Source organism: Symphalangus syndactylus, chromosome 14 (genome assembly GCF_028878055.3).
Source record: "Symphalangus syndactylus isolate Jambi chromosome 14, NHGRI_mSymSyn1-v2.1_pri, whole genome shotgun sequence".
Taxonomy (NCBI): Eukaryota; Metazoa; Chordata; class Mammalia; order Primates; family Hylobatidae; genus Symphalangus; species Symphalangus syndactylus.
In genome coordinates, this window is record NC_072436.2 from 75,849,763 (window position 1) to 75,874,983 (window position 25,221).

General features: G+C 39.1%; 1 protein-coding gene across 1 annotated transcript in view; it reads left to right on the forward strand.

The window, feature by feature from the left end:
- Positions 1-274: 274 nt before the first annotated feature.
- SERTAD2 (SERTA domain containing 2) overlaps positions 275-25,221 on the forward strand; it is a 119,978-nt gene continuing 95,031 nt past the window's right edge. Inside the window, exon 1 of the mRNA XM_055241970.1 lies at positions 275-1,157. The gene's annotated coding sequence lies outside the window, so the exon portion shown is untranslated. The remainder of the gene's footprint in view (positions 1,158-25,221) is intronic.

Here is a 25,221-nt window from a genome sequence, read left to right on the forward strand (position 1 = left end):
CCCGCCCGCTCCTTCCCTTCTGGCCGGCTGCGGAAGCCCTCTCCTTCCCATTGGCCACACGCTCACGTCCATCACTCCCGCGAGGCGCTCGGATTGGCAGAAGGCGCACTTCTGGAGCGAGGAGTGCCGAGTGCCTCCGCGGGTCTCCGGCGCCTCCTCCTTCCCTCCACCCCACACTTGAACGTCCACCCACCTCTCCCCACCCCCCACTCCACTGCCCCCGCCCCGTTCGCGGCAGTGTCCTTAGAAGACTCATTGGGCCAGGGGTGCAGCCAGCCGCTTAACGAGCCGCGCCGCCATAGGCCGAGGCCCACGCCCGTCGGAACGACGGGCCTCGCCATTGGGTAGCTCCGCTCCGCCCCCTCAGCTCCTCACCCTCCCGTCGCCGCCTCCCAGCCCAGCTCTCCGTCGGCCCCCTTACCCCGCCCTTCCCCGCCGCATCTCCCCTGTCCAGCTGGGCGGGGATTGCTGTACGACTCTGTAAAGTCTGTGAGTCACTGCACAACCCATCAATCCAATTAAATGTCTTGAGCGAGCCGAGCAGGCGGTGCTGCCGCCCGCCGCCGCTCGCCCCGCCGCGGCCGCCCCTGCTCCTGCTTGCAGCGCCTCTCTGATCCATGGCTGGCTGTCTGTACTTGTTACGGTGTAACATCCTCCTCCTCCTTCTCCTCCTCCTCCTCCTCCTCCTCCTCGGGAGCCGCTGCAACTTCCCCTCAGCCAGCCTTCTCCTCTGCCTGGGGACTGCAAAGGCATGGGATAGACCCAGAACCGCTTCCCTCTGTCTCCCCTCCAGCCCTCGCTCAATTTTCCCCCCTTTAAATTAAAGTCTGTTCCTCGCTCGTCGTCGTTTTAGAGATTTATTGGTCGGTCTATTATTTCCCCTGATTTTATTTTCCCTCTCTGGGGCAGAGATCGTAGGGGCCGGTGGGTTTATTTTAGGGAGGGGGCGCTCCATCACCCCAACCCTCCGTTTCTCCTTCTCCCTTTTCGGCCGTGACTTGATTTCCCCGCTCCTCTGCGCTCCCACCCCTCGAACTCACCGTCCTGTACTCGAGTGACGCACAGACACCCCCCGCCCACAGCCCAGACGTCCCCTCCCTCGCTGCCACCCCGACCCGTCTCGGAGCTGGACCGGGTGCCGACTTCTTCGCAGAAGGGTGAGTGCTGTGCTGGGTTGGGTGGGGAGGATCTGAAAAAATGTGGTGGCCGGTCCACTGTTGGGGAGGGCAGGGATCAGGTTGTGGGCTGCAGGTTCCCGGTCCGGCGTGGATTTAAGGTGGCGACTCCCTCCTTTCCTCCCTCCCTTGCTCTCGCTTCCCCCGCCCCTCAGCTCCTTATTCACCAGCCTTGCTGTATATCTAGGTATTGCCAGACTTCCACCATCGGGGCATTATAACGCTTATAAAACATTTGGTAATGGCATGCTTTCTGTCTTTAGGATGCTTAGAGGGCAGTAATAGCCACCAATCTGATCTAATAGATTCTATCACCTGCAAAAAGTGTAAAAGGGACGATGGGTACGTTTTCTTCCAATTCAAAGTTAAACTTTTATTCAATAAAGGCAAGGCAGAAAGGTATTTTTAATTTGAATGCGTGGCGATAGAGCGGCGATAAAGCAGAGAAAGACAGATTGTCTAGTGGCATTGCTTAGTGTTTTTATTTGAAAATAGTTTTATGGGTTCCCTATTGAAAAAATATCAAGTCCGTATCAAAGGTTATGAAGTCTTTGAACCTGTTGGAGGAAAGCAAGGTAAGGTGGAAATCCAGCTTGACACTTCATCTTTAGTTCATCTCTGTTCCAGGGAGGCATTACAACACAGAGTTTTAAATTTCTCAGTCACTGGACACAATGGAGCATGTTAAGGATATGAGATAAATATGGATTATTTCTCTTTTGATATCCATCTTTTGTGTACTTGATTGCTTGTGCAGCGATGTCATACTACAGAATTTTGTAAAATTTTAATTTGGTTTCTTGGTTGTCCATAGCTCAGAAGTACAAATACCTGTCCATATATGCTTTATGAGGATGTTGCCATATGCATCTTTCATATTTTGTTTGAAGTAAAAGTAAAAATTATGAGAAATAGTTGCTCAGAGTTGGCTTCTGAGGTTGCTTTTTAGAATTCAGCTGTTTTAAAATGGTATCACTCTTTTTGAGTCAAGTTCTGGGCTAGTTGTCCACAAGATTCAAATGAGGCCAAACCAAACATGTTTTGAAATATTAAAGTACAGGAAAGGCCTCTTAATAGTTCATTCTCTCCTTCTCTTTCAGAGTAACCAGAATAAGTTGTTACTAAATTTAATTTTAAAGAATAGACTGTTCCTGTACTGAAATCTGCCAAGTTGCTACAGAAAGATTTCTTTTTAAAGAGCAGAAATGTGTTTATGATCAGCCCAAAGTAGTAAAGATGAAAAGTGACTTAAATGTAAATGCTGTCTTAAAGAAATGCTTGTCATAAGCCCCAAAACCTTCCAGAGTGTTTCAGGAAGACTTCTACAAAGGCTTTTTGAGTTGTTTAGTAAATTTTATCATGTGACCTTTTTTATGAGTGTAAGACTGAATTATTGAAAGACCTCATAGCACAAGGGAGCCATGCTGCCAGAGTTTGAATCTTATCACCATCCCTCACTGGCTGTGTGACCTTGGGGACGTTTCTAACCTGGCTTTTGTGGTTTTGTCCTGTAGATGGAAAGAATGACTTCTCAAGGGGTTGTTGTAAGGTTGCATGAGAGCACATGTCACAGAGCACTCCAGGTTAGCTACCCCACCATCACCAGCAGTCTTAGAGAGGTGTCTAGTGTAGTGGTTAAGAGTAAGACCTCACGCTGGTTCATGCCTGTAATCCCAGCACTTTGGGAGGCTGAGGTGGGAGGATGGCTTGAGCTCAGGAATTTGAGACCAACCTGGTCAAGATGGTGAGATCCGGTCTCTACAAAATAATTAAAAAAAAAAAAAAAAAAAAAAAAAGAGTGGGGCTTCCAGAACCAGATTCCGTTAGTTTAAACCCCAGCTTTTCCTCATTATTTTTGTGACTTTGACCAAGTTAGCCTCAGTTTCCTTATCTGTAAAATGGAAATAATAGCACCTACTTCATAGGGTTATTGTGATTGCACAGAATGAGTTAATATGCGAAGATCTTGAGTAGTCTTTGGTGCATTTTTGCAAGTTTAACTCTTATGTGCTTTGCATATCTTGAAATATGAATATGTTTTTTAGACAATTTTTTGTAAAGATAAAATTATTATCAATAAAATAATCAAAATTTTTATCAATATGCCTGTTTTATGGGATTTCTACTTTTAATCTAGAGTTTGTATGACCCTTTAAGAAACAGAACTACTGGACCAGCCACAGTGGCTCATGCCTGTAATCCTAGCACTTAGGGAGGCTGAGGTGGACTTTGAGCCCAGGACTTTGAGACCAGCCTGGGCAACACAGCAAAACCCCATCTCTACAAAAAATACAAAAATCAGCTGAATGTGGTGGCACATGATTGTAGTCCCAGCTACTGAGCCCTGGAGGTGGAGGCTGCAGTGAGCCGTGATTACGCCACTGCATGCACTCCAGCTTGGGCGACAGAGACCCTTTTTTTCTTTCTTTTTCTTTCTTTCTTTTTTTTTTTTTTTGAGACAGAGTCTCACTCTGTCACCCAGGCTGGAGTGCAGTGGCGCAATCTTGGCTCACTGCAACCTCTGCCTCCTGGATTCAAGCAATTCTGCCTCAGCCTCCTGCGTAGCTGGGATTACAGGTGCACAGCACCATGCCCAGCTAATTTTTGTATTTTTAGTAGAGACACAGTTTCACCATGTTGGCCAGGCTGGTCTCAAACTCCTGACCTCAAGTGATCCACCCCTCTTGGCCTCCCAAAGTGCTGGGATTACAGGCATGAGCCACTGTGCTTGGTAAGACCCTGTTTCAAAAAAAAAAAAGAAAAAGAAAAAAAGAAATTTAGCTATTGAATGAATTGAGTTGATCCCCTTTCATTTAAACTTGCATAATAGAATGTACATACCTCTATTGTAAGTGTAATACATATCACATATTTGCTGTTATCTGTGGTTTTCCCTCCTGTTAAACAGAAAGCTCTTTGAGGGTAAGAATAGTATTTCATTTATAATTTAATCTCCAGTGCCCAGTACCTTGTATTTAAAGAAGCTTAATTAATGCATGTGAAATTAATTAAATAATGCTACTCTCATGTTTATAGTAGTTGAGTGACGTTATAAGTGATATTGTAGAGAATACTATTATTTGTATTATTGAATTGAATTTTCACTTTCTCAATTATTTTTGCAAATAGAGAATAAATGAGAGGAATTACAGTATAATTTACTTTTCATTATGGAACTATTTTTTATTTTCAAGATTAAACAGAAAATAGTGTGAAAAGTATGCCTGTCATATCCTCCTTTGATACCTGACATGTCCAGTTTTTAATCATAAAATCTTCTGACTCCCACACTTTCTGTCATTAAGTTGGATGTTGTTTATAATTAATATGAATTATATGAATTAGATTTGGAATGTCCCAAAAATGATGATATGATGTTATTATCTGTTACAGATTAATGATAATAATGTGTCAGCCTAATTCTGTGAAATTTAAAATGGCATCATTTCCTTAGGGACCACATCCTTATTCTCTTTCCATTCAAGAGTGAAACTTTCTCTTGAGCGGTCTTAATAAATAATTAGCTATTGAAATAGCTGCACTAAATAGTGTGGCAGGAATCATAAAGGAAGCATATGTAATTAGTAAATAAAACACACTTTAAACTTTACCATATGCTTAATATGGTTACTCAGTTGGGGAATATATTTTTCAAAATAAGCAAAGTTGATGGGGCCTACCACCTGCCTCATTTATAGAATCATTCTATTTTACTTATCAATAAAATCCAGTCTAATTACTGAGCCCTCTGAAGTTATAAAAAGCCAGAATTATCTTTCATTAGAGATCCTTGGTGATAAAATCTGAATACTAATCTACTCAGAATTGTTACAGTGTTCCATCACATTGTTAAAACTTTTCAAATACATATGTGAAATATCTATTACAATGTGGGCAATTTTGTGTATATAAATCTTCGTTTAACCAAATCATCAGTTACCCAGTTTAGTTGAATATATTACATTTTCATTGGCTAAAACAATTAATTTAGAAAACTTGCCCTTTTTGTTTTGATACATTTAAAACAGCTAATCTACAGTGAAACTTTAAAAAATAATAATTTATAAGCACTTAGAAACTATGCTTGTTTGGTATGCAAGATCGGAAGTCTATTTTTCACTTGACACATTTTAGCGTGCCATTTATTCTATAGGTCACACCTCTTTCTTTCTTTCAGCTTTTTTTTTGTGAGGACATTTGGGTATTTATTAGTATTTTACAGACTTATACAATTTCCGCAGGTTTTTTTTTAAAACAGTGTTTGTTGTGTACAATTATTTGGAAAGAGCAAGGAAGGATAGAAATAACCTTTGAGGCTTGCGATTTCTATCCTTGTCTTCTAACATTAGGAACATGGATAACTATCTATACACTTTGTCAGTAATCAAAAGGAGAAGAAAATAACGTATGCATTATCTTATGGCATAAACTCAGAATTAAGGTCCATGAAGTTCTATACTGAGTGATGCTACTGATTGGCATGTGACCTTGAGCATTACACTTAACCTTTACCACTCTCCATGAGTGAAGGCAGTTACCCTCTGCTCACTCACAGAGGAAGTTGTAGGGGTCAGTCGTAAGTGCTTTTTAAAAGCATTTGAGAAGGACACAATGCAAGCAAATACAAAGTAAACATTAGCATTTATAAATGAATATTTGTTCATCATTATTTAAAAATTGTGACCTTTCAGATTTTTTACCTAATGGGCATTTTTCCTTTTAATTTTATATGTGAAGAGACTTTTTACTAGTATGTTCACAAAAATATATATGTATATATATATGGTACTTTTTAAAGAAGCAATGAACTTTGGTTTAGCTGAATGGGGTTTTAAATGTTAACACTGAGATTTTGGTACATCTTGGGTTATAACAGATGTTGATATTTTTGAGAACAAACTTCAGGTATCTGAGAGTTAATACATTTTATTAAGTTAAAGTTTATAAAACTTATATTTGCATTGCAGGAAAACGTGTTCAGACTTAGATTCCATTAGCAGTGTATTCAAATAGAAAAATTAATCATATTATTTACTTTTAAATTTCAAAAGGATTACTTGGCTGTAGGACCCATCTTGTTTTATTATTTATTTATTTATTTATTTTTGAGAAGAATGGAATCCCTGGAAAGGACCCTTCTTTATACTAATTTTTTTTTTTTACCTTGAATGCAGTGAAATATGCATTATTTCAAAATACAGTGGCTTGGAAGATTTAATTTATTTCAGCTAATTTTGTATTTAGGAAAGCTAGGGAAGGCCCGTGTGGAAAGGCTGCATTTTAAGAAACTGTCCCTAACAATGAGTTAGGAATTATTAAAATTTAAAAGTCAATGTATATAATTAGCATTATATACATTCCTTTGAATTCCAGTTTTATGTCTCTGTGATTATTAGCAGAATTGTCACAACCTCATGATGTTACTCACTTTTTTTAAGCGAAAATGAAATTCTAGTGTACTCAGAATAACAACTATTAAAACAAATAAGGCACGTAAAGAAATATTTCTTTTAACTGACTTTAAGAAGAGTGAATAGTGATCCTCAAATATGAGGTTTCTAAGCAGAAAGCAACTTTAAAAAACATATTGTCCTTACTGTTCAGTAGCCAACTCATTGAAACTTAGAATGATCAGTTTTCTTTTTGAATTTAAAGTTCACATTGGTGTTTATAATGTGTTGTGTGTTGGTATGTATAACTCTTTGGTATTGAATATTTACCTTTAACATATTAAATAAAATGGTCAAACTAGTCTACCTTTTATTTAAATTTCATCTGTTTTTCACACCCTTCTTTTTGTTCTTACATTGTATTTCAGTTTTCTTAATATTTCCACGTTTGTCTTTTCTTTTTATGCAGCATCTTCATTTTACTCTGTCCTGTCTTCCTCCCAAGAATCATAGGAATTCTTTTTCCTTGATCATAGCAGGTTTTTTCTGTTAGCTCCCTTTGCATTTGCCTCTATATAAGGTATGGAGTAGGAGTTTTTATTTATTTCAGTCTGCTTTATGAGACTGATGGAAAGACCTTCTCTATAGAACATTTGTTTTGCCTTGTTTCGGAAGATGAGCTCTCTAATCATCTTAGCTACACAAACTTAAGGGACCACGTCATAAACCTAAGACCAAGTTTTAGCTTGTGTGAGGTGGTAACAAGGGAAAACTGTAACATGTTTATTACTTACTGATTTTCTATTAATCTATTTTATGTGGAGGAGCCCACAGATTTTTTTCTTTTCACATTATCTTGAACTGTTTCATCCAGGCTTTTTTTTTCATTGCACGTCTGGTGCCCTGGTGAGCTTTGGAGATGGTTTCTCCCATGATCATCGCCACCTGACCACGAGGAGGGTGGCTTGCCTGAGAACATCACATCAGCTGGGATGAGCAGCTCCTTTTGTTTTGTTTTGTTTAGTTTGTTTTGTTTTGTTGTTGGCTCCTTAAAGCCAGGCAGAACATCAGACCACGTCCGCTGTGACATTTTCCAAGGTTCACCATTGTGGAATGATTAATGGTCCCTGGTGAAGTAACCATCAGCTTCATTGTCTTCTGTGGCTTCAACTTAAATGAAATGTATCCCTTTGAGTTAACTTTAGTTTTGATTTTAAGGGCTCTTTTTATCCAGAAAATCAGAGTATAAAAAAATGTATTTTTAAACATAAAAGATTTACATAAAAATCCTGTAAGTAAGAGTTTTCGTAAGGACCAAACTTCATTGATCTGGAGAAAATATTTAATAGTTTCTCAAAATATCTGACATTATTTCGACATCAGTAGTAGAAAAGCTTTAAATTTGATTAAACAAAAATAAATCCTCCTTTTGATTTAAAAAGCAAAGTCTATTTTTACTTTTTAAACAATTTGAATACAAAATTAGATAAACTGAGTTTTGGAGTTGATTAAATAAGATATTTCCCAGAAATGGTACTTTATAAAATCTATGCCTCATGGAAGAAGTTTGATCTTTTTTATACATATACGTCCCATTTTGGGCTTCTATTCATTTACTGATTCAGTTAATTCAACAGATATTTATTGGGCACTTACTATGGGTCAGCTACTCTTATTAAACACGTATGATATAGCGGGGAAGAAGAGGGATGAATATGCCTGCCTTCATGGAAATTCCAAACTATTTTGGGGGTATTTACAGCTTGTTATCTACTATTTGGAGTAGTTATAATGAAATATTGTACAATAATGACCTGAAAAAAATAAGGATTCTTTTCATGGATTTTATGCCTGCTGACTTGGTATAAAAGGAATCCTAAATCTTAAAACAAAATTTCACTTAAATGGACAATTTTTATTTGACTTTGAGTTGAAATATTAAAAACAATAATGTCAGTAGTTTCCAACAGAAATCATGAATCATCCTCATTTCTGAACCCTGGAAAACCTTACAGTGGACAGAGTCTGAAATTTCTCCTAGGTTTTCTTTAAACTTTTAAGTTGTTTTATCCTATTGCTTTGTTTTCTTTGTAATAGAGCCTGAGAAAAAGGGTAACATTGAAAATTGCACAATGGAAATGGAGTCATCTCTGCTATATTGCACAATTAGCAAGAAAATCTTAAGTTTTCTTTGTCTAGCATACATTAAGAACTAATTTTTTGTTTCTATGATTGTACTATGTAATTTCCTAAACAAACAAACAAATAAAACTCTTAGGGTTCACTTCCACCTCAGATATTAAAGTAGATATACCTAAGTATCTATGCAGTACAAGTAGCATTAATACAGTATAATATAACATAATGATTTTCATTAATTGTTTCATTTTTATTAATATTTAATACATGTCCCAAGTGCTTGGGGCTGTCAGAGACTAATAATAAGACATGGCATCTGCCTTTAATGGTGTTCACAGTCCAGTTAGAGACAAAAGAGCTCCATATGAAAATTAAATCATTTATATTAGGCAATATGTAATTTAGCTTAATGGGGAGTCTAGGGTGGACCACTACAGTAAGCCTAGTCTTGCATCAAGTGAACTTACCTTCTAGAAGAAGTTCTAAGTGGCCTTCCTGGGAATCCATCCTTCCTTTTAAGTTTGGGCAAAAATGGTTAGCAGGCTTTCTTTTTGTCCATGGACACCTAAGGGTAGAATAGTCTCTATGCTAGCTGTTGCAGTGGCTCAGCAAGAGAGGAGAGGAAAAGGGAATGGAGCACACATTCTACCCATTTATTACATTTACTAGCTATCACCTTGGGAAGCAAAAAGTGCGCCTCAGAATAGAATATATGGACACAGTATGGATATATTTTAGTTTCTTGAGAATAAAAATTATTCAAGACTGGGCACAGTAGCTCACACTTGTAATCCTAGTGCTTTGCTAGGCTGAGTTGAGAAGATTGCTTGAGGCCTGGGGTACGAGACCAGTCTGGCAACATAGTGAGACCCCTGTGTCTGCACAAAAAAGATTAGCTATAGGTGGTGGTGCACACCTGTTTTCCCAGCTATCTTCTTGGGGGGCTGAGGCAGAAGGATGGCTTGAGCCCAAGAGGTCAAGGCTGCAGTGAGCTATGATTGAGCCACTGCACTCAAGCCTGGGTGACAGAGTGAGACACTGTGTAAAAAAAAATTATTTCATAGCTTTGAGAAGCCTGATACATCAATATGGGCCCCATGGACAAGGGAAGTTCCTAAAAAAAAAATGGAAGAATCACTGGAAGGGGAATAAAACGTGGGTTGGAGGCTTTTGACAGTTACTGAAGACACTCTTCCTCGGTTTTCCCTAGAGTAGACCTGCCTACAAGATGGGTGTCCTCCAGACCTAACATAACAAATTTAGGAAGTTTGCACATATTGCTATGATTTATAGATATAATCTCTCTAAATTGTTTTGCTTTGGAATTAGCTGAAGTTCCTGATGTGTGTGTGTGTTTAAATTCTCAAATGAAATGTTATGTGACTGTGACTTTTGTTTTCATTTTCTTGGATATTTGAAAATAGTAAGAATCTCTGTTTTTATAGTACAGGTGTTTGTTCATTTGGAGCTAAATCTAAGATAGGATAATACAATGTATGCTTGTCTCTTATATTTAAATTAGGGGAAAAAGGCTGGGTGCGGTGGCTTATGCCTGTAATCCCAGCACTTTGGGAGGCCGAGGCGTGTGGATCACCTGAGGTCAGGAGTTCGAGACCAGTCTGGCCAACATGGTGAAACCGCATCTCTACTAAAAATACAAAAATTAGCTGGGTGTGATGGTGCGTGCCTGTAATACCAGCTACTCGGGAGGCTGAGGCAGGAGAATTGCTTGAACCTGGGAGGCAGAGGTTGCAGTGAGCCAAGATCGTGCCACTGGACTCCAGCCTGGGAGACAGAGTGAAACGCCGTCTCAAAAAAATAAATAAATAAATAAATAAATTAGCAGAAAAAAAACCCAAAGTCTCAATGTTTATCTGTTAATAACAGTATTCGGATACTTATGTGGATGCTTCTTTTTAAAAAAAAAAAAAAAGATAATCTGTATGAAAAGTTTCTTTTCCTGTAAACTATTTCTCCTGGAACCATCACTCAATCTATATGATTCAAAAAGCCACCAAAGGTGTTAATTTTGTTAATTATCTAGAAAGTTGTGATGGTTTTGAGGGTGTATACATATGTCACAGCTTATTAAATTGTATATTTTAAATATATGCACTTATTATATATCAATAAAACTTTTTAAAAAGCCAACCAGATTGTAAGGTATATTTTCAGGATAAAATACTTACTGTCTTTGGGAGGCCGAGGCAGGCAGATCACCTGAGGTCAGGAATTCAAGACCAGGCTGGCCAACATGGTGAAACCCCGTCTCTACTAAAAATACAAAAAATTAGCCGGGCGTGGTGGTGGTCATCCCACCTACTTGGGAGGTAGGTGGGTAATCCCAGCTACTTGGGAGGCTGAGGCAGGAGAATTGCTTGAACCCAGGAGGCGGAGGTTGCAGTGAGCCAAGACTGTGCCAGTGTACTCTAGCCTGGGCCACTGAGTGAAACTCCGTCTCAGAAAAAAAAAAAAAAAATATATATATATATATTTTTTATATTATATATTATATAATATACAGTTATATATAATATATATTTTATATATTATATATACGTTATATATTATATATATGCACACATTTCTTATAATAGGTATTTTCTTTTTTTGAAATGGAGTTTCGATCTTGTTGCCCAGACTGGAGTGCAGTGGCGTGATCTTGGCTCACTGCAACCTCCACCTCCTGGGTTCAAGCGATTCTCCTGCCTCAGCCTCCCGAGTAGCTGGGTTTACAGACACCCGCCACCACTCCCGCCTAATTTTTTGTATTTTTAGTAGAGACGGGGTTTCACCATGTTGGCCAGGCTAGTCTCGAACTCCTGGCCTCAGCCTCCCAAAGTGCTGGGATTACAGGCGTGAGCCACCGTGCCCCACCAAGAATTATATTTTTAAAGTTTGTTATTTATGTTTTATTTCTTTATTTCATCCACCCTTTATTCACCTATATCTCATACCCCAGAAACACATATTTCAAGTAAGAAAGACAAATAGAATTAAGGAGGCCTTTGTGCCTGTTGAAATTTAGATATAGGACCTTAGAGAGCTTTTTACCATATGTAAGACTCACTGGAGTATCTTTAAGTAATTTGCCCAAATTTGAATTTGGAGAATTGGAATCATGTATTCTTCAAGGAATCCTTTTCTTACAGTTTAACAGATTGTGACTTATCTTTGGCAAGGAGTAAAGAGCATGATTTTAGTGAGTCTTTTTCCTCCTCTTTTCTTTCTTTCTTTTTTTTTTTTTTGGAAGAGGTTAAATGGCTTAATGCTTTTTAAATATTCCTTTGTCTCCCCTGCATGTTATACATTAAATTTTGGCATGTTGGGCCATAGACTGTATGAATAGATTTGTTTAGGGAAGAACCAGGTTTGTTCCATTATTCTTGCCTCTATGGTCTTCAGCACAGTCCAGATACCTTAATATAAGTTTGTTAACTGGTGGTTTAATGTTAATCAAACATTCCTTATGTTGCCCAGTATATAAAAAAAAATTCCTGATATTATACATACAGAAATCAGGTAAATTTCTGTATGTATAATATCAGGAATTTTTTTTTTTTTTTGAGATAAGGTCTTGCTCTGTTGCCCAGGCTGGAATGCAGTGGTGTAGTCACTGCCTACTGCAGACTCAACTTCCCAGGCTCAAGCAATCCTCCCACCTCAGCCTCTCGAGTAGCTGGGACTACAAGATGTGCACCGTCACTCTTGGATAATTTTTATTTTATTTTATTTTTTGAGACGAAATTTCATTCTTGTTGCCCAGGCTGGAGTGTAATGGCACAACCTCAGCTCACTGCAACCTCCACCTCCCAGGTTCAAGCGATTCTCCTGCCTCAGCCTCCTGAGTAGCTGGGATTACAGGCACCCACCACCACACCCGGCTAATTTTTTTGTAATTTTAGTAGAGATAGGGTTTCACTGTGTTGGCCAGGCTGGTCTCGAACTCCTGACCTTCAGGTGATCCACCTGCCTCGGCCTCCCAAAGTGCTGGGATTACAGGCGTGAGCCACCACACCCAACCAATTTTTAATTTTTTCTTGTAGAGATGGAGTCTCACCAGGTTGTTTAAGCTTTTCTTGAACTCCTGGCCTCAAGCAATCCTCTTGCCTCAGCCTCCTAGAGTGCTGGGATTACAGGTGTGAGCCACAGTGCCGGGCTGAAGCTTCTTTATTGTTGGAATTAATGCCTATGTTAAATTTAGAACATTGGCAAATTTTCATGAATTAAAAAAATAGTCTAGAAAAATGATCAGAGTTGTGTTTCTGGGGTTGGGGCTATCGGGGCATTAATGAGTGATTTGAAAGCTCTAGCTCTTTTTACAACACTAGCAGGACACGTTGGAATCACCTATGTCCAGGCCACAACCCAGAGGTGAGGCCCTGGGTTATTGTAATGTATAGCCACACCGTGCTGTGTAATGCTGTCTCTCATACCATATTCTTCCATACCCAAGCTTTCTATCGTAGAACTTTTCAGACACGTAGAAAACCTAACAGAATAATTTAACAAACACCCGTGTTCTCTCTACCCAGATTCAGTAGTTATTAACCTTTTGCCGTATTGGCTTTATGAGTCTGTCCCTCTTTCTCTGTATGAGTACTTTTTTCCTGTACCATGTGAAAGTAAGTTTCAGACATCATGAGTCCTTACCAATAAATACTTCAGAATATATTTTCTGAGAATAAGGACATTTTCTACATAACCACAATGCCATTATCACCCCTAGGAAAATTGGTAATAACTTGGAATGCTTTTCAAAAATTCAGTTCATTAAAGACACATGAGTTTATATCCTACTAAAAATTAAATGCATATAAAATGAGAAGTTTCACAGAATATGGAATTCTGGAAATTTTCTGGTAAAGATACGCATTTCTTCTCTGTGTTTGCAAGTGAGGCCACTACTTCAAACATTTTTATGAGGTAAACACATTTTCTATGTTTAGTGAGGTAAAATCTTTTCTAGCTCTCCCAACTCATGATCATAGCGATGAGAAGAAAGAAACATTTCTCACAGTTCATGCCACAATGTGGTTTAGTGGAAAAAGTTCAGTCTTGAGTCAGCAGGAATAGTGTTGGTTCAAATAGTTGCTCTGCCCCTTCACTGGAGGTGACCTTGCAGAAGTGAAGTTCTTTTATCATCTAAGATGCTTTTAGAAACTGCCCTCAAGCTCACTGGAATCGTCAGGAAATGTATTCTTTCACACAAAAAAATTCAGAGGCACAGCAGGCTTCAGGGTTGGTCAGTTCTGGAGCTCAGGTTCTGAGTGTCTTTCTGCCTTGCCAGGCTCCTTGTTGGCTCTGACTTTGTTTCACCTCCTTCCTCCAGCTGGTTTATAGCCATACATCACCATATTCAGAAGTCAGAAACCTCTCCACAGGGATGGACTGTCAGTTTTCTTGTCTGATTGGGCATCTCTGCCCACTTCTGGATCAGTAACTGTCTTCAGAGAGCATTCTGCCATGGATGGCTTGGACTAACCTATAACCCTACCCCTAAAGCCAGGATGGCATTCACTTAGGGAGAGGAAGGGAGGAATGGATATTGGGTATGTCTCTAAGACTTCATTTTCTTTGCTGTAAAATGGGAACAATGATATCTACCTCTATGCTTATTACCAACATAAAATAAGTAAAGCAACAAACACAAAGCTGATATTTAATAAATGTTGATTCCTATTCTTTCTTCTCTCCTTTCAATCTTATATAAAATCCTATCTTCCATTGATGCTGCCACCCTCCATACTGGTAAGCATTTGTAAGTGACTCTCCCTTGGCTGGTCTCCTACCTGACCTCTCACCTGACTATCTAGGGTATAGCATTTTATGTGAGCTTTGCAAATTGGTCAGACCTTCCATTAACCTATCTTGCCCATCTTATTTTTTTCTTATATATTTCTTTTAAATTTTTTTCTATAATATATCCCTGGAAACATCTTACATAATTTCAACTTCACTTGATATTTTTCCAAAACCAAGGAAGGGAAATTGTTAACAATGTGTACAAGGCCAGGCATGCCAGCATGCACCTGTAGTCCCAGCTACTCTAGAGGCCGAGGCAGGAGGATCACTTGAACCCAGGAGTGCGACATCAACCTGGGCAATATAGCAAGACCCCGTATTTTAAAAATAACACTTAAAAAAACAGTGTGTTGTACATATTTATCAAATGTGAAAAAAATCTCTTCAGCTTTACTGTCCATAAACACAGAGTTGAAATAGATTTCCCCCTTTATGAAAAGAAAACCATGATGACCCATGAAAAGGTAAGCAAAATAAAATGCTATTTGAAATATAGTAACTTGTTTGTCCAGGATAGACCAGGTCTTTGATATTTTAGGAAAATCTAGACTCACCACAGTAGTGTAGCTGCTCCAGTTTCACAGAATTTCCTTTAGAAAAAAAATCGTGTCTAATTCCAGCCTGGCCAAGATGGTAAAACCTCGTCTTTCCTAAAAATACAAAAATTAGCCAGGCATGGCGGCGGGTGCCTGTAATCTCAGCTACTCGGGAGGCTGAGGCAGGAGAATTGCTTGAACCCGGGAGGCGGAGGTTGTGGTGAGCCGAGATCGCACCATTGCACAGTCGCCTGGGTGATAGAGCGAGACTCTGTCTCAAAAAAAAAAAAAAAAAAAAAAAATTTGTGTCTAATTTACCAATAAATCTTTTTTGGATTCTTTGGTCTTGAACCCTCTCATACCTACTGCGAGAGAGAGTCATCTTCCAAAGACATGTTTTCCAATACTCTATGTAGGAACAATGGGGGGTCTTTGTTCAGGCATGCCCTTTTCAAAATAGAGAGAGAAGGACTGTCATATTTTTCCCCCTATGGTATTTCTAAAGCACTTCTGAAACACCTGTGACTTCCTGCAAAATTGCCACAACCCAATTACATGGGATGGTCTTCCCTTTTGAATTTTCTTCCAAAATGACAGGATCACTCTTGAAGGAAAGTTATTGATCCCTGTTGACCCCTGTAAGTAGAATGTTTAACTCTGTCGTCCTCCATGGCAAGAGAATGGAAGAAGGGTGAAAAGTCTGGTCTCTTTCTTGACTTGGAAGATGCTGAACCCTGGCCTGTTCCTTTCTGTTACTTTTTTTCAGTGTCTTTAATTTTTAGATTTAGTGTTGAGGTAGCTATTGATCTGTTAGGCTCTGTGAATACTGAAAATACTCAGATTTTGGATGGTTCAATCCATAATTCAGAGATTCTGCTGGCATGAATCTTTTCAGCCAGAGAGATGTTTTTTAAAGGAACTCTTTAAGTGTGTGTTGATGATTCTAACACATCTCAAATTAGGTTCTATAATTGTAATGCTGCACAATGAAGGCAAAACTCTGAGATAAATTATAATTTTATTAAAGAAGCCAGAGAATGGGACATTGTGGCTGTAATTTTGGTTAAAAGTGCTGAGTTTTGAGAATATAAAACTTTGAAATTCATATTGCATTCCTTGAAGTGCTATTGGCTATTTTTAAGAAGGATGAAATATGATTATAACTTATGAAGCTTGGTTTCATTTGAGCACATTTTAAATGTTAGTGCCTTGCAGAAAAGTTTTGTGGACAAGACTCCCTTTGCTGTGTAACAAATGCTTTTACTGTTTAGCCAAGGTTTGTTACTAATGGCTCAGAGGCTGAAACGAAAAGTGAAATGTCTGTTGTTTCCCATCTAATAGCTTTATTTTATTTTTATTTCCACTACCCAGTGTTAAATAAAAGAAAGCCAAGATCAAGATCCAAAAGCTCAAACAAACTAACATTTAGTTTCCCAACTAGAATAAGACTGGCCTTGCCGTGTTGTGAAAGTCTTGTATGGGAAACGTTTATTCATGGCTGTGCAGTTGACCATACTCATTGCTGGATCAGGGTGTATTCTTGTCTTCAGACAACCAAGCAGGTAAAAACCAGTCGAGACTAAGCAGTTGGACTGACTCAATTTCTCTTTTTCCTCTCTGTTGAGAAACGTTTTAACTGTGTTTCTTGCCCCTACTTCTTGGTCTACCTGAGAGAATGGAACAAAAGTCTAATTCAGTGGATTGGAAAGCAACAAAGAGTCCAGAGTATATTATCTGCCACTTATTACTGAAGGTTTATACTCCAATGATAGAGCAATCACTAGCGCTTTGTCTTTGTGTTTACTACTTTCTTGATCCTGTCATTCCTGTGTACTCTCTTGGAGCTTCTCATGGGCAAGATCTACAACTTCAAGTTGTGTGCGATGGATTTTAAGAGCAAACTGCCATAGTTCCAGGTCATTTATTGTTTTCATTTTTCTTGAGGAATTCTTATTCTGACTGAAAACTGCAGGATGACCAGTGAAAAATTGTTAACCAGCTAAGGAAAATGTATTTACAATAATTTTTAAAAACTATTAGGAAAAGAAATTATACTTGGAGAAAATTGTCTGTACTTTGGCTAAGTCCCTAGATATAAGCTTTATTGAGTACCAGGTCATGGATCCATCTTTCTTACCTTAGCATGAAATCCATGTGGTACAAAGACACTCTTGTCTTCTCAGCGCTGTTGTGTTCCATTGCCACTAATTTCACGTTATCACTGGTGTAGTGATTACTGAATGGTAAGTACACTAGATTGACATGGTTCATGAAGATTTGGTTTTATTTTTTGTAGTGCTTGTGTATCTTAAGAACAATATGATAAAAATGGAAACTTTTTCCATGCGAGCTAATTTAGGGTTATTAATAGAGTTATACGGGCATTTGACCACTCGTTTTTCTGTTTTGATCTTACATGATGATTGGACAGGGAGATGGACAAAGAAGCATTGCATTAAAGAGATCACTTTCATGTTGGAGGAGAGGTGCTTGTTACCACTACCTTTTGTTTGTCTGTGCAATCTACAAATCAGTTCATATGGCCTCTGACAACTGTTCTGGTGACCTAGGTTCACGTATTTTGGAGAAACTGTGACTTTTATTATTGAATAATGATGTGAATGAGGAGTTTTTTTTAAATGGATTTCCCATTTCCTAAAATAGAGGCCTTTTCTTTAAGATTCTTTTGCTTCACTTTATGTTAGTTATTTGTACACTTACTGACATTGTTGGTGTGAGAATTACTCTTTTAAATTGTTCTTCAGTTCAAGTTGTTGACATTCCAGCTAGCAGTATCCCTACCTCTCACCTTAGGAATACAAAATGAGATGCACTATGGAATACTTAAATCTTAACTTTTGAATGCTAGATGCAGGTATCAGTTTAAACTCATTACACCATTATATGATGAGGGAAAAAATAGGCATTTTTAATGACTAGGAAAAAGTTCTTGGCAAAGAAAAGTTCTGTTTTGTTTAGTCAGTTACTGAAATGGAACTGAGTCTTTTTTTTTTTTTTTTTTTTTTTTTGAGATGGAGTTTCACTCTTGTTGCCCAGGCTGGAGTGCAATGGCACTATCTTGGATCACTGCAACCTCCATCTCCTGGGTTCAAGCGATTCTCCTGCCACAGCCTCCCAAGTAGCTGGGATTACAGGCATGTACCACCACGCCTGGCTAATTTTATATTTTTAGTAGAGACAGGGTTTCTCCATGTTGGTCAGGCTGGTCTCAAACTCCTGACCTCAGGTGATCCGCCCGCTTTTTTTTAGGTGTGTCTTTGAAGCTAAAGTGATTCAGTGCTTACAGTCACCTATGAGCATTCATGTAGTGAGTTCTTGGACCCCTTTGTGCTCCTGGAGAGGCAGTTTATGTAGCAAATGTGTAGTAAGCAAGTGTACTTTGACTTTTCTAACTATCACACCATTGAGCACATGATGCTTTGATGTACTGGAGTGCAGCGTGCAGTTTTGCCATGGGGTGTCAAGTGGAAACTGGGGCCCTTGGTCAACCCAGTTATAAATGTCTATTCTTCACATGTCCTCCTATTTTCTTTGTGTGCATTTATAATTGTTTTTAGTGATCCTGTCAATTTGACAAACAGAAAAGATTACAAAAGTAAAGTCCAAATAGCCAGTTTTAAAATTTTAAGTAAAAGTTGGATAGGGGCAAATATTAAGAATAAGGTTCCCGTCAATTCAGTTTCTCTTACTATTTCTCTTACTGATTGCTTTGACTGACAAGTTGACTGCTTTACTTTATGTGAGGTTTTATTCTTTTAAAGATAGAATTCATGAACTTTGTACTGGCTCCAAATGTGTGAAGCTCTGCTCTAATCATTGCTTTGTTCAGTCGATAAAATTCCTGCTCATTTAAAGCATTCCTGAGACTATTAATGCTCCTGCCTGCCGCCTTTTTGCTATCATTGTTTCACATCATCATTGATTCGTGTATTCAGGTGTCTTTCACCACATAAAGGAATGAAGCTGATGACAGCCATTTTCAAGTATAATCCGAAACTACTTCCACATTTTTCTACAAAGGTGTTTGGCATCTGGGTTAGCACTTATGTTGGGGAGGAACCCTGGGATAGATAGCCCTTTAGATTTCTTGACGTGTTTAGGATATGTGGCCAATATTACTTGCTGGCACCAACCCTGAAAAAGTTGAACTGGTGTCATACTTTTTATGCTCCTGTTACGTCTAACTATAAAATGAAGGAAGTGCTCATGGCACTTCCCCCTTATTTAGTGAGTTCTCCTCCGCAGCTCTCGGAGGAGTTGGCCAGGGTCCGGCTGGATGCGCAGTCCATGTTTCTGTTCTTTTCTAGTTCCTGTAATGTTGCATAAAACTTTCACTCGTTATCTTCTTCTTTTTTTATGTCCTCCTAAAAATTGAAAAGTAGTATTTGCTATTATCATCACCATTTCTCAGACACTGAGAATAAGGCCCATCTTGGCTAAGTGTTTGACCTAGGATTATATATAATGAACTGCAGAGCCAAAAACAGAACTTGGGATTCTTTCTGGGCTTCATTTTATTCCTGAGCCATAGTTTCTCCTTTTTTCAGCTACGCTTAAAACAGGACCAAAGAAACTAATTTCCAGGGACCAAGAATATTTCCCACATCTCTTCTTCAGTGTTCCAGTGTTAGGATTTACACGAGATTTATTGTCTGAGGTAAAGTTTCATTGCCAGTTATAAACACAATCCGCCCCCATATTATTCCTGATTTGACTGCTATCCCAGAAGGTGATGGATAGTTGAAGAAAGATTATAATGAATGCAGCCCCTATTTTCTTTTTTGCCCTTCTAAATTTGATTTAACAGGCTGCTTTCTGCCAGGAAATTTCATGAATGGGCAAATGTTAATAAGCCAGATTTTTTTCCCGTTTATACTAATAAACGTAACAAAATATCTCCCCAAAGTGGATTCAGTTAGACTATGTTAGTACTTGAGTGAGTACTTCCTGAACTTACAGGAGGAAGCAACTGCAACCACTCTGAAAATGAAATGGTTCCTATTAAACTTGGTTACTGCAGTCTGAATGTATTTCATGCTTTGAAATATTTTGTCCATAGTTCTTTTTGTTAGTGAATGTAGAGCTTGAGGAGAGTTCTGTAAAAACTAGAATCAACTGTTTTGCTTTCAAAATGCTTTTTAAAAATCAAACTGAAGATAAAGTTGCGGAATGACAGGTTTTCCCCACTCTCAGAGTAACAAAAGTGAAAGTTGCATTTTGATCAATTTTGCTTAGTCTTCTTAGTGAAATCATAAGATCCAAAGTACATGCTGTTGTGCACACACCAAGCAGTTAAGCAGTTTTGTTGTTTTAGTGCCGCTGAACGTGAACTGGTGCATGTCCACACATGCCACACATAAAGAGTCCATTCTTGCTCACGTGCAGCCCGAGAAGCCTGGCCATAGAGGTCTTGGGCTCAGTGGAAATTGGCAGCCTCTCTTCTCCTGTAAACGACAGCCTGACGTCACCCCATGCAGTGGTGATAGCAGACCCACTTCAGAGATTCCCAATTGACAGAACTGTGGAAGGGCTGGCTTTGATCATCTTCAGTCACGCTTGAGTGAACCCAATGCAGAGAAATTTGTTAATGTCAGAAATACTGGAGTAGCCCTTTAAAACTGTTTTTAAAGTACTTATCTGTGAATTTTCACATGTAATCCCAACAACAAATCAATGTGATCAGCAAGAGAATTGTGGCTGTTCCTATGTTAGAAATGTGCCAATTCAAGTCCAGAGAATAAAAAAGTTAGTAAGCGGTGGTGGAGTGACTGAAATTCAGGCCTTCTAAACCCTGCCTTGTCTCTCTTTCCACTATATTAAATAATTTCTGTAGAATAGTAATTGTTAATTGTTCCATTCTGCTACTTCCTCTCCCATCTAAAATGTGTGGGGTGATGATTTATGAGTTTTCTTTTTTTCCCCAGTCAAGACATCTGTGCATTAACATCAGATACACTCTTTCTGCATTTGGGAACTCCTAGACAATAGGGTAACCCACTCCTCTGCTTCTGAGAGAGCCTTTGAAAAATCTAACATAAGCCTACACTCACAGCTTAATTGGAAAGATTTATTAACAAGATGATCCTTTTGCTCATTTGGCTTCTGAAAGCTACATAAAATTGAGAGGATGAATGGTCGTAATTCTTTTGTGTTGTTAACTGGAAGAGACAAAACCAACATGAAAGGACTGCTCTATTAGTTAGAAATCAGAATTTTATTGGGGGAGGGGGAGAAAGTTGAATAGCTACTGGTTAAAATATAACTTATTTGTTATATAAAATAGTTGTCTTTTCTCCTGTGCCCACTTCTGGTTTATTTTCAGGCAGTTACAAAAAGTAGAAAAAGAACTATTACCTTCCATGATTTATATAGTTGCGTATATGATTTGGGAATACTTCAGGTTGTAGGTAGCTCTTGGTTTTCTGTTTGTGACTGAGTTAGTTTTTCAGGGTGACATTAAGAATAGGCAGGAAGAGTGCTTAGATATGTGTGGATTATCCATAGTGAAGAGTATGTGGACCTTCTCTGCTGAATGCCCGCAACTTGGAGCAGCTCACTTGGGAGGTGTATGTTTAGGGAATACAAATTTATGTTGATTTTAGTTTACCCTTGACTGAAAATGTATTAGCATCCTATACATTAAAGCAAATGTGGTTTTAAAAAATAAACGGCTTATTAAAATGTACTTTGGCAGATAGCAGGCACTCAAAAAAATGTGTTTTAAATAAAACTGTGATAATCAGAAGTTAATTATTTAGCAACCTCAGTAAGCTAGCATCTATACAATAGTTGACTAAAATATACCCAAGAGAAAAAGTGCATTTGGGCTGGGCACGGTGGCTCACGCCTGTAATCCTAGCACTTTGGGAGGCCGAAGTGGGAGGATCACCTGAGGTCAGGAGTTCAACACCAGCCTGGCCAACGTGGTGAAACCCCGCTTCTATTAAAAATACAAAAATTAGCTGGGCGTGATGGTGTGTGTCTGTAGTCCCAGCTACTCGGGAGGCTGAGGCAGGAGAATCACTTGAACCGGGAGGCGGAGGTTGCAGTGAGCCAAGATTGCACCACTGCACTCCAGCCTAGGCGACTGAGCAAGACTTCGTCTCAAAAAAAAAAAAAAAATTTTGAGTGAAAGAAATGTATCTTACTGAATAAAGTAAAACAATCTAAAAGGGCTATTTATTTTGCATTTTATTGCATTAAATGGAAAAAATGTTTTGCCTTTAAAAGATGATACTAAAATTACAGCAGGCTGAAGGAACAAAGTATATAGAACATTCTTAAAGCCTCCATTTATGAAGAAACAAAGAAAACAAGTCATTGCCTTCTTACCATCTTTCTCTTTTTTCTGTGAGTGACAAAGAATAAGGAGCAACTAACAGCTGCCAGCCAAAGCCTCTCACTTCTGTTCTGCAGTTAAAGTCTCAAAGTCTGGGGCTGCTGTGAGCGTGGAGTGATGTGTGCAGGGAGCGGCCCATGCAATGCATTGTGCTGGCCTTGCTGGAGCTGCCCATGCAAGGAGCCGCCGTGCCATAAGCTACTCATGCAGGGAGTAGCCATGCAGGAGCTCAAGCAGAGGGCAGCCCGTACAGTGCTGTGGGCACCTTGTGGAATGCAGCGCAGAAATCAGCCAGTGCAGCATGCATGCCAGTCCGGGTCTTCCCCAACACTGCCCTTGGGGAAACCCACACCTATTCTTACAGGAATGGCAGTAGGGGGTCTGCCCAAACCAGCTCTAAGTTAAAAACAAAACAAAGCAAAACAATTCCTGAAGTGCCCCAGCTTATCATCTAACAGGCAGTGGAGTTTCTCAGCACTGCCTGAGGTTGTTTGTAATTGTAAACTAATAGTAGTAAGGGCAGAGGCCAGATGTTGGATAACCGAAGTCAGAGGTAGATCAGCTGGAGAGCCACGTTGGGCTTAGATTTTAACTTTTAAGTTGTCTTGCTGTCCACTCCACACATAGATATAATATGAGCAGAAAACAAAGAATTTCAATTTTAATTCTTCGGGAAAACATTAGCTTTTTATTTTAATACTTCAGAGTTTGTTGAAAAAACCATTTTGGCAGGTTGGTACAAGGAATAATACCATCTGTATTTGTATGGTGCCTTGCCGTTTGTAAGTGCTCTCATGAGCATTATCCTATTTAACACCCACAGCCACAACCACCTTGTGAGGTATTGTCTCCCATTTTACAAATGAGGAAACAGACTTCTGAGAGTTTACAGCTTGTCCAAGGGCATACAGCTAGTAGTCATTAGAGCCATCCTGCTCCAGTATTCCTTCCACCATGCAACCAGCACTTTGATAGCATCTAGCTTCCTGGTCTTCCCTATCTGTCACTCTCATATTTACACAGAAAATCACCATCTAAAAGTCTTCCTTAGTGGCCATTCCATGTTACTTACAATAAGAACATATATACTGTCAAAGGGTAGCTTCTTGATTGACTTTGAAGTCAATAATTGAATAAAAGAGGAGCCTTGTTATTTCTTACTTAGAACCATGCTGAATGAACCTTAGGGAACATTTGGTTCAGATATGTATATATATCTAAATCTAGAGTAAAGCCCTTCATAAGGAAAGTGAAACTCCAGTTAATTGCAAAGACTAGGGCCCACTTCCTCAAACTCAGACCATTGTGTTCTTTCTTTTAAAGTACACCTCCTTCAACAGAGGTACAGTTCTTGTCTCAAGAGCTAATTTGACTTGAGATTCTGGCAGATATTCCTGAGTATCTACTCTGTGCAAAGCCCTGTGTGGAACCAGTTCTGGAGGAGTTTTGGTTCTAGTGGGAGAGACTTAATCCAGGAGAAAATGCACCTAGTGCTAAGTCTTCAGCCATTTAAAAGACTAAGAATGTCATAGATAATCCAAATTTGGTCTTGGTCGTCTGGAAACATTTATGAAGAAGCCCTTTCTTATATGTTCTTATATTACCTCCTATTTGTAGAAAAATAGCAACTGTGGCCACTTTGGAACTTTTGGAATAATGCCACCCATCCCTGAGAAGCTGAAGTATAAGATTAAAAGCAAATCAAACTGTGATTGTTAGCACCAAGTTTCTCTTTAGGTCTTGTCCCTAAAAGTTTTAACTTAGAAAATCACATATTACTCATATCTTATTATAAAAGCTCTGCTAATAACTTTGAACTCCTTAAAATACATTTTCAAAGAGCTGATGGTGAGCAAGCCACATGTTTCACGGCCTTCCCTGAGCACTGATCAGCCGAGAACCTGGAGAGCCTTTCTGAATGCACCCCTGATAATTTGGGCTGTCTCCAAGTCAAGCTGAATTGATAGGGAATGCAAAATTGATCAGAATAATTACAAGTGCCATTATATGAAAGAGATCACTTTGCCAATGAACACTCACAGAATGCCTTTATAGACCTAATTTGCACCAGAATTAAGTTTGTCTTTCTCAATAGTTGCTTCCCAAACTGAACAAACTGCATTGTGTAAGTGGGTCAGTTTTCACAGTACTCTGCTTGGAATATTCAGATATACACAAAGGCAGTTGGATTGTAAATTTCAAGGGCAAACTAGTCTCCAATAAAGCAGGTATGGGAGGAAGCTGTGTTACATTCTTAGAGGAATGAGTTTCTCTTTAACTTAAAAAAACGCATTCAGTATCCTGCTTGCTTTGCGTGGATCATACTCAGCTTCCATTTTTTGCCTTTTAGCCAACCTCTTTTCATTTACTCATGTTTCTGCCTCTCAGTCAGCAGTATTTGGCTATAATCAGGTGATTTTGCCCTCAGTTAGTTCTCCAGGGCCTAAGAACTCAATAGTATCGAATGGTTTTGGGTTAGGTTTTTTTTTTTTTGAGACGGAGTTTCACTCTTGTTGCCCAGGCTGGTGTGCAATGGTGTGATCTCGGCTCACTGCAACCTTTACCTCCCAGGATCAAGCGATTCTCCTGCCTCAGCCTCCCGAGACGCTGGGATTATAGGTACCCACCACCATGCCCAGCTAATTTTTGTATTTTTAGTAGAGACGGAGTTTCACCGTGTTGGCCAGGCTGGTCTTGAACTCCTGACCTCAGGTGATCTGCCCGCATTGGCCTCCCAAAGTGCTGGGATTACAGGTGTGAACCACGCGCCTGGCCAATTTTGGGTTAGTTTTTAAAAAATAAAGACACTCTATTGA